This window comes from Lonchura striata, chromosome Z (genome assembly GCF_050655825.1).
Source record: "Lonchura striata isolate lonStrDom1 chromosome Z, ASM5065582v1, whole genome shotgun sequence".
Lineage (NCBI taxonomy): Eukaryota > Metazoa > Chordata > Aves > Passeriformes > Estrildidae > Lonchura > Lonchura striata.
In genome coordinates this window covers 51,463,453-51,473,046 of record NC_140740.1, presented here as the reverse complement: position 1 = coordinate 51,473,046, position 9,594 = coordinate 51,463,453, and positions in this window count along the sequence as shown.

Here is a 9,594-nt window from a genome sequence, read left to right as displayed (position 1 = left end):
AGGTTTAGCAACTATGAATCTCTTTGATAATGTAATTCACAGAATTTCAACACTTCTGTACCTAATTTATTGCTTTTCATCAAAATCCTCATGATTCTATTTAGTTTATGACCAATTTGTGCAACACTGACAGTGATCATTTGGCTACAAATGAAATTATTAAAACTGAGTTAAGACGTTAAATGGCTGGCCCATAATACAGGAACTGCGAAGAATATTTAATCTATCCAGATATATGTCTTAATCTTTCAGTCAGCTGTTTTAATGGCTTAGATAGCAATTTCATTTTTGTGAGTATGTCATTAGTTATAATAACCCTTAAGACCAAGATATATTGTAATTTGGTCCCAAGAAAACATGCAAATAAATATAAACAAGGACAAGTAGAGCTAGCAAAAACAGTGTGAGTGTTGGTAGGGATCTGGTCTCAATTAATAGGTAGTCAAATCATTACTCATACTGGCATTATATTCAAATGAGATTATATTGATAGACTATCTTCCTACAAAAAGTATTTCAGCAAGACAAAAATGTTACTCTGGCAGATGCTGTCTAATAGTCCTTTTAGTACACATTTTCAGGTATTTCAACCAAATTATTTTATCTTCTGTTCTTTGGGAATAGGACCATATTTTTTTCTGATCCTGTCTTCAGAGTAGCAAAAGCAAAGAACCTGAAGCAACATGGTACAAACCAGAGGGAGGATAGAGCTGCATTTGTGCTGCTCCTAGGACTGCAAGTCCACAGGCCCCATGGCACTTTGCTGCTTTGCAGTGGATGGGTGTTCAGTCTCTTTCTCTAGAGCAGTGGGACTGGGAATAGCTGATTCATATGGTATTTACATCAGCTTTTTTCTACTTAGCATTTAACATCTGAACCATTTATATAGTTTCTTACTTTTTTTTGTGTGTGTTATTGACACTTAAGGCAATATGCAGTACCATAAACATCTACTTACACTTGAATTTTGTGACTGTGCAACACCTAGTACAGTCTCAAGCTGACTGACAACTGACATGCAGTTCTACATCATCAATTATAATAAAAGGCCTGATTGGGGAGCTCCCAAATGACTTCCCCTGATGGCAGGGTAGTAAAGGTCAGAGTGCAATTTACAGAGAAGTGGAAGCTTATTTTCCCTTACTGTTTGTGAAAATGGCATCAATCTAGTAACCATTTTACTGTCTTATCAGCAACTTTCAGTTCTTGCTAAACATTTCTTCTGTGTGTTAATAAATAAACCTTTAGAATTAATAAAATAAATAAATTCTTTAGAATCAAAAACTATGTTTCAGGGGATTAAAAGTGGAGTAGTTTATGAGACACAAGGGGTTAGCCACAAGCCAGGGCACTTTTTGTCTTCCATAAAATGATAGTCCTAGCACAGGAGTGATTAATGCAATGCTTCATTTGCTGGGCTAATGATATCCTGCCTGGTCTAGAGACAGCCTGAAATGTTATTGTCTGTATTCTACTTCACACTAAGGTCAGCCAGAATATAATTATATCAATGATATTTCCCTGTAGACTTCTGGCCTTTTATAGGATTGATGGTAAGGTTACTCAATAGTTTACCAAGCTTTAAATAGTCTCGTATCTTCATTGTCCAAGTTCATTATGTATTACAGCCCTAAAGACAGTCTGCTCTATAACTACTGCAAATGCCAAGGTTCCAATGACAATTGAGTGGAGAAAGAACAATCTGTTATTATGGTTTTGAATTGTGAAATTGACTTGAGAGAGTTTTTGTATTTGTTTCTGTATGCTAAGGCAATCTCGCTTCCTTATTTTAAAGCTTTTTAATTGCCTGTTTTGCTTTTAATGTATTTGCTGCGTTTCAGGAATTAATGACAATGCCTTGGGATGTGTCTCCATGTAATATGTCAAATAACATTACTGCTGTGCTAACTTTAATGCAAATGATTCTCTCTCAAGGGACCTTGTAGAAGGATATTGCCTTAGATACTGGAATTTGTATGCTGCAGTAGCTACACCAAACAAACAAGGGCTGTAAGGGTTCTGGTTTGAAAGAACTGGGTTAGAACAAAAGAGCTCAAGTTATTAGGATTCAAAACTCAGAGAGCTTTAGTAGTATACTGGCAATACATTAAACTTGTCCAGAACACAGACATTTCAGGCTGTATATACACAAAGGTCATCCATGGGCAAACAAATAATTACTATTCTTACTATTCTTATGTTCTGATCTTAAGACAAAAGACATGGTGAATAAACACTGCAGCTTGAATCTGCCCAAAGTTGAGTTACTGTTCTGTTTTTTCCACTTCTTTGACTGTTTTTATTCACAATCAACATCATGTGCTTGCTTCTTCTGCATGTCTGATGCTGGCTTTGGCACACCAGTCCTCTCTGAGCCAGTTTAATTTATCATAACAGCAGAAAATCAAACCGGGGAAAAAAAAAATCTGGGTGTGTTTGAGCTGTTTTTATGAGTTAGGTCTTCTCCCAGAAAGATCCAGTGAGCAACACACCCATGGAGAGGGTAAAAACATACACAGTCACAGAAAAGAGAGATGGGACAAAGGAGGTGGAAAGTAGAAAAATAAGGAGGGCAAGAGGAGAACCTTCTGTTTGCTGATGTAGCTAGCCACTGCATCTGCTCAAGTGCCAGTGAACCACCGCCTTGCACAAACCCTTCTGGGTGCTGCTTATCCTAGACTAGCAGATAGTGCTCACTGCTTCAAGAGGCTCCCCTAGACAGGACTGTGCCATCCAAATGCACCACACTACCTAGAGATCAGTTGCCTAGACAGGCCCGATTTAGCTGTTCATTGAATGTGAACATTTATCTTTCATTGTTACTGTTACTGATACTTGCCTCCCTGAGACATTCTACCTTCAGGCTGACAAAAACTGCTCAGATTCAGACCATCTGTCTGGGGAGATGACAGCAAAGAAAGTATGGCTAGAAAACATGAGAGGTATTTTCAATGGTCTTCATCACCAAGGGTTGGGAGCTTGGATCCACTCCTAGTCCTTCTCAGCCTGAAAATCTTGTCCACAGAGCTCACAAGGGTGAAGGGCTTCTACACAAACTTTTCTGAAAGCTCACCTGCTAGCTGTGTGCAGAAGTACTGTGCCTACAGAAGATCCATAGGCTCTCATGTATACAGCAACAGCACACCTACACAAAGCAGAAGAATTTAATGAAAAAAAGGGCTGGTATCATGATTTTAGCACTTTGAATATGCTAACACAGGAGGAGTCACATGAAACAGGCTAGAGTGAAAGTATTATTCCATTTGTGTTAACAGTGACACAGAACTACACACAGTGTATAAAGGTATATATTAGAGGTTAAACTACAGAGAGGATGCAGACCCTGTTCTAAGCAATTACTCCTCAGGCCCAAACAAAACCAATTTTTCAAAAGAATACAATCATTTCAGTTTTTGTTGATTTTTTCTTTTATTTTTCTACATTGTTTACTCTAAGTTTAATCCCTACAGTTTAATAAATTCATGAGGTGCTTTATATACTGAGAGAGCAGTATCTCACACTGATAATCCAGATCTCTTCTGGCCTGAGGTCTTTGTGCTTTTTAAAATATCATCTCTTTCTGATTTCTCTGTAGAGTGAATAGAATGTAAAATATCAACCATTAGCATCCTTGCCCATGCTTTTATATTTCTGGTTCTTTCTGTATCAGTGAATATATTCTAGACATATTATTGTAACTAGCTGAAAAGGTAAAATCCCTCAAGCACCAAACCTTGAACAAAATCTTTCATCAAAGTCCATTAGTCTCCCTCTGAAACAAGTATCTTGAAATTAAAACCTTAAAAATGTTTTCCAATAAGCAGAACAAAGTCTCCTTTCCTATAAAGGAGAGTTGGGGAACAAAATGAAGGCAGGACTTCAAAGAAACACATCTTATTAGGATATCTTTTTGAACTACAGCATTTTTAGGACCATCTGAAATTCATTTTCATTTTCTCAGCTTACTTGAGAAGTCAGTAATTAACACTAACTGCTACTGTGAAACTTCCTGGAATAAGCTTTTATGGATATCTTCCATCTGGAAAGAAAGTTCAGCAGATAAAGTAAGGTTTTGCAAACTTTCATAGAGGCAACAGAGATGCAGTTCATTGCATTGTGTAGAAATAGAATTGACATAGCCTTGACTCCGGCTCTCCCTCATTCTGGACTGGCTATGCATACAACCACCATCAATTGAAAACACATACCAGTAATAAAAAAGGGATACTGCCATTGCAGAGATTCACCCAAGACCAGAGAAGTTTAGATGTGTCCAACATTTTCTATTTTTTCGACAACAAGCTTGTAAGTGTAGTGAGTTATTCTGATTTCTGTCTGTACTTGCAGTTCAGTTAAAAGGAGCAGGACTGAAGCACAGGGTCACTGTGACCATACTAAGGACATGCTTTTTTATTTCCAGATATAAAATTCTCAGAAAACCTCTTTCTATCCAACCATCCAATTATTTTATGTAACAGTTTTGATTGGTTGGAGTTATATAAATAGGAAATGCTTTATCTGAGAGTGGAGACCATATCACTAAACATCTTTGAAAGAAACTTCATTTCTGAAGATTGGACTTGTCTCCACTTAGCCCAAGAAGACTATTTGGTTGAAAAGACCATCATGAAAGTAATCAAAAGTATGGTGTTTCTAATATAGGTGGAGGTTCTGTAGAACTTCTAAAAGCTATAAAAAAGTATTCAGCAGACAGCAATCTCCAAACTTTTCAGAACTAGCAAATACCTTTGAGATTTTTATAAATTATATAAAAAAAATAGAGATAAATACTGAAAATTCCAAAGAGAGAATGTAAAATACAAAGTTTGTGATAGCAAGAGGCAAGGAAGCCTCCTGATTCATCATTTGTAGGGCCTCATGGCAAGAGAGGTACACAATTCTGCTCATTTTTTGGTGAATACATATTTGGTCTTCTGAGACAATAATGAAAGTGGGTGTGATGTTTTTTGCTGGGGTTGAGTTAATTTTTTCACAGTGGCTAGTACAAGGCTGTTTTGGATTTGTGCTGGACACAGGGCTGACAATACAGAGATGTTTTTATTATTGCTGAGCAGGGATTGCATACAGCCAAGGCCTTTTCTACTTTTCCTACTGCCATGCTGGTGAGGAAGCTGGGCCTTATGGTAAATTGGGAAGAAGCACAGCTGGGAGAGCCAACCCAAGGTATATTCCAGACCATATGACATCATGCTCAGTACATACAGAGGGGAGAAGAAGGTGGTACTGGGGGACATTCGGAGTGATGATGATTGTCTTCACAAGACATAGCCATTATGTGTGATGGGGCTCTGCTCTCCTGGAGATGGCTGAACATCTACCTGATCATGTGCAGCAGTGAAAGAATTCCTTATTTAGCTTTGCTTGTTTGCACAGCAATTCCCCTGTTAAACCCTCTTTATCTGATCCCATGACATTGCAGGCTTTCACCCTTCCAATTCTCTCCTCAATCCCACTGCTGTGGTGTGAGCAAGCAGATGCATGGGGCTCAGTTGCTGAAAGTGGGCTTTAAGCTGGGACACCAGGACAGGGAAATACTTCCATGTAAAAGCATGTGTCATCCATGAGAAAGGGACCCTGAGAAAGGTTGGTGGTCAGTTTTGCACTGAGGTCAATTACAAACTTGTAAAATGGTCGAGACACAGAGCAGAAAAAGTAAATTACCAATATGGCTACTGGAAGGGCTACCATATTTATTCTGCTGTTAAAATAAGTAGGCTTAGACTTGTCACAGTTTTGTGACCTTTACACAGTGCATCATTTTCTCAGACATTTTTCCCTTTTTGAGCAGGTACTTTTTTGGCTACATATCTTCCTAACATATATTCAAGCTCTGCTAAAAACTGCACAATTAGTTAACAAGGTCTAATTAAAGGGATAAGCCAAATCTGAAACTGTACATATTGGCATATTCTCCACCATCTGCCAGAGAAGTTGAGCTTGCCTTGCATCATCTGAAAGGTGCCCATGCTAGGTGTGTTAGTCTAATCTAGGTCCTGTGGCCACAGGATTGTAAATTCCATTTTGTGATCAAAAGAAGTTCAAAAAGCTCCATTTCTTTTCTGTGTCCTCTTTACACACACTAATAAGGTTAGCCACTATCTTGTCCTCTATTTTTGGTAAAGTGAATTAGTGTAAAAGGGAAATTGTACATGGGTGTTAGGGGAATTCCCTGATGGAGTCAGTATGCCTCAGTTCCAGTAAATGCAAATCTGAAAATGCCTGGTACAGGGAAAACATTCCAGAATAAACAGAAGATAGCATTTGTAACTGCAAAGTTGAGCTGACCTTTGTTAGCAATTCATTTGTACTTAGGGAAGGTTCTCAGCCAGTGAAAATAATAAAATGCAACAGTGATTTTGAAAAAGGAAAGTGAACTTAGGAATAAGCCTTTATCTTCAGTAAACATAAAACTTAAATTTATCTGTTCCATTGCAAAGCTTTTTATTTTTTACAGCTTGTGTCTCACATCCAAAAATTAAAAGCAACCTTCACAAATTCATACAAGGTAAAGAGTGTTAAGCAAGTGACAGTTATTTTATACTTTTATACTTTTTTTTATACTTTATTTCTAGAGAAGGGACAGGATAACCAGGGAAAGCAATAATTTGTAGTAGTCCTAGAGCAAGAAAAATGTAAATTCTTTAGGACCCCTGAAGTGAGATGTAAGATAAATACATATACAAACAACTAATATGTTAGGCTCATTTTGCTGGTTTTCAAATCAAATATGAGTGCCCCAATTTTCTTCAATGCCCTATTCTTTGACTTTCCACTTAACTGTAGATACTTATCCTTCTTCCTGTGTATTAGATTGAAAGTAAATCTTGAAACTTATAAACAATAAATACCTGTGAGAAAAGGATTTTTCCAAAAGTAAATCATATATCTTACATTTTGTGCACAACTTTGCATTTACTTACATAGCTTGATACTTCTAATTGTAAAAAAATTGAAAATTTACCATATGCTGTACCAGTTCTTTTAACACTAACAGGTGCCAAACCTGAATGAATCCTGTAAAACTGAATTACCTGCTTACCCTGCGAGACAGAAAGCAGAGTAAAAAGGCATGTCTCTGTATTTCTCCATCATTTCCAGGAAGAGAATATCAAGCCATGTTCTAAGGAATGGGTGGTGAGAAGTAAAATCATTCACATTTAGTAAAATCAGATTATTATGAAATATACTCATATATGCATTTATAGCATAGCTGAGAAACACAAGGAGGGAATGTAATACTGGAGACATACCTAGTCAAGCATTTATGTAAGTACCCAAGCATTTAATTCCATTTAAAAAGTGAGAAAATTGAGAGGGTAAAATATTCAGACATTTACTCCCAACACTTCTGCAGGAAAGAGATGTTTTTTTCCCAGCCAGTCAATACTGTATTTTTCCAAAGATTATGCCCATGTATCATTCATACAGAAGATTTGGAAGTATAAAAGAACTGACATTATAAGTAATGTTTAGACATTCCGCTTTCAAGGTAGCAAATTTCAACCATAATGCCAGGTCTTAGGTATAGGCTGTGTCTAGCTATAAGTGAGACAAGTTTTGATAATTTTTAGTACAAAAGAAAGGAAAGAAAACATTTTTAGAAGAGCTAAGTATGTATCATCTGTATATGTGTCTGCACAGAAAGATACACACAAGTATCACAGAATATTCTGAGTTGGAAAGGACCCACAAGGATGATCAAACCCAGCTCTTATCCCATACAGGCCCATACAGGGAACAAAACCACAACCTTGGTATTATTAGCATCATGATCCGACCTACTGAGCTAATCTCAGGATCATGACTAGGTAACATGCGCTTTACAAAAATAAATCTTTTTTCAATAATAAATCTTTTGGGTTAATGTGCTTCAGAATAACTCCAAAAATGCAAGTCAGAGACTTACATAAGATGAGGAAAGGATGGATGTGTAAAATGAAGGCCTGTCAGTGGGCATGTAAGAAAGGGGTCATAATACTTATTTGGCCAGCCACCACAAGAAAAGAGCCACCACTATGAGAAAAGTAGACAAAATTTGAAAGTAGAATTAATGAAGATCTGACCTTTTTTTCCCAAGTATAAAATTGGTCTAATGCATTTTTCTGAGAAAATGACAGCCTTAGAGATTAGAGATACAGTTATGTCTCTACAGTTAGAGGTCTTTTATGAAATCACAGCATGACAAAAGTACAGCTGGAAGAAACCTCAGAAGGTCATCCAACTTATTTGCATTCCCACTATGAGATCCATCAAATCTATGCCATTTCAGACAACCATTTGACCAGCCTTTTCTCAAAAATTCCAGAACCATCAGAAGGAAAATTAAGTCTAGTACTTTGCAGTCTGTACTGATAGAAACATTTTCCTCACAATTTACTAAAATATATTCTGCTGCAATGTAAGACGCATGTGGTTAGAAGCTAGGCATTTCCACCTGGAATGTGATTCATACTGCAATACCAGATGGCGGTAGCTCAAACGCTTTTTGTACCTCTCCAATGAAAATTTTGCCCCAGGCTTACGTATGCATACATTTGTGCATTAATAATGCAACAAAGTTTTAAGACAACAGTGTCAAACAAGACAAGATCAAGAAAGGTTGTTTTTTATCAAAATAATAGTAACAAGAATATTTTGTTATTATAGAACTGAGAAGTAAATAGTTGTTACCTTGTAAAGGAACTTGTGGCTTTCTCTTATGCACCCTGTTTGGTGCTCAGCCTAAACTGCCATGCAACCACCTCTGCAAACAGTGAAACCCCCTCTAAGAATTTGGTGCAACAAAGCCCTACAACTGTACTGTATCTAGGCATAAGCATTAAACAGACAAAAAAATAATCAAAACTAAACAAAAGCAGAACTAAATTAAAAAATAAATAAAAAAGAAAATAGGGTCATTTAAAATTCTGAATTTTCTGAATTCTTTTGCACTGTGTAGCAAGTATGTCCCAGACTTGTCCCTGTCTCTGCTGAGAAGAGATATGGTCTCCCTGTTCCCTTAGGCAGATGGCACAGGAAAGTTTCTACTGTGGCTTCTAGTGGGGAAGAAACCAGGATCTCCCCTGCGACTACTCTAAGATAAAGGTTAAAGGCAGCTGAGGAAATGGGCAGGGAGCTCTTACTGTTTGTGATGATAGTCATGCTTCTGCTATGATCTACAAGTATTACTACTATTCCCAAGGTGATCTGAAGGCTATTATCTAATCTCTCTCTCTCTGTCTGATGCTGAGGAGTGGCAATAGAATAACAGAATCATTTGCGTTGGAAGGGACCTTAAAGATCATCTTGTTCCACCCATCCCTGCCACAGGCAGGGACACGTTCTACTAGATCAACTCCATCCAGCCTGGTATTGAACACTTACATGGATAGGACGCACACAGCTTCTCTGGGTAACCTCTCCCAGTGCATCTCTGCCCTGTTAGTAAATAATTTCTTACTAATACCTAAACTTAACCTGCCCTTCTTCAGCTTAAGGCTATTCCCCTGTGTCCTACCACTGCATGCCCTTGTAAAATGTCTCCCTTTTAATCCAACTTGTAAGCATCCTTTAGGTACTGGAAGGCTGCCATAG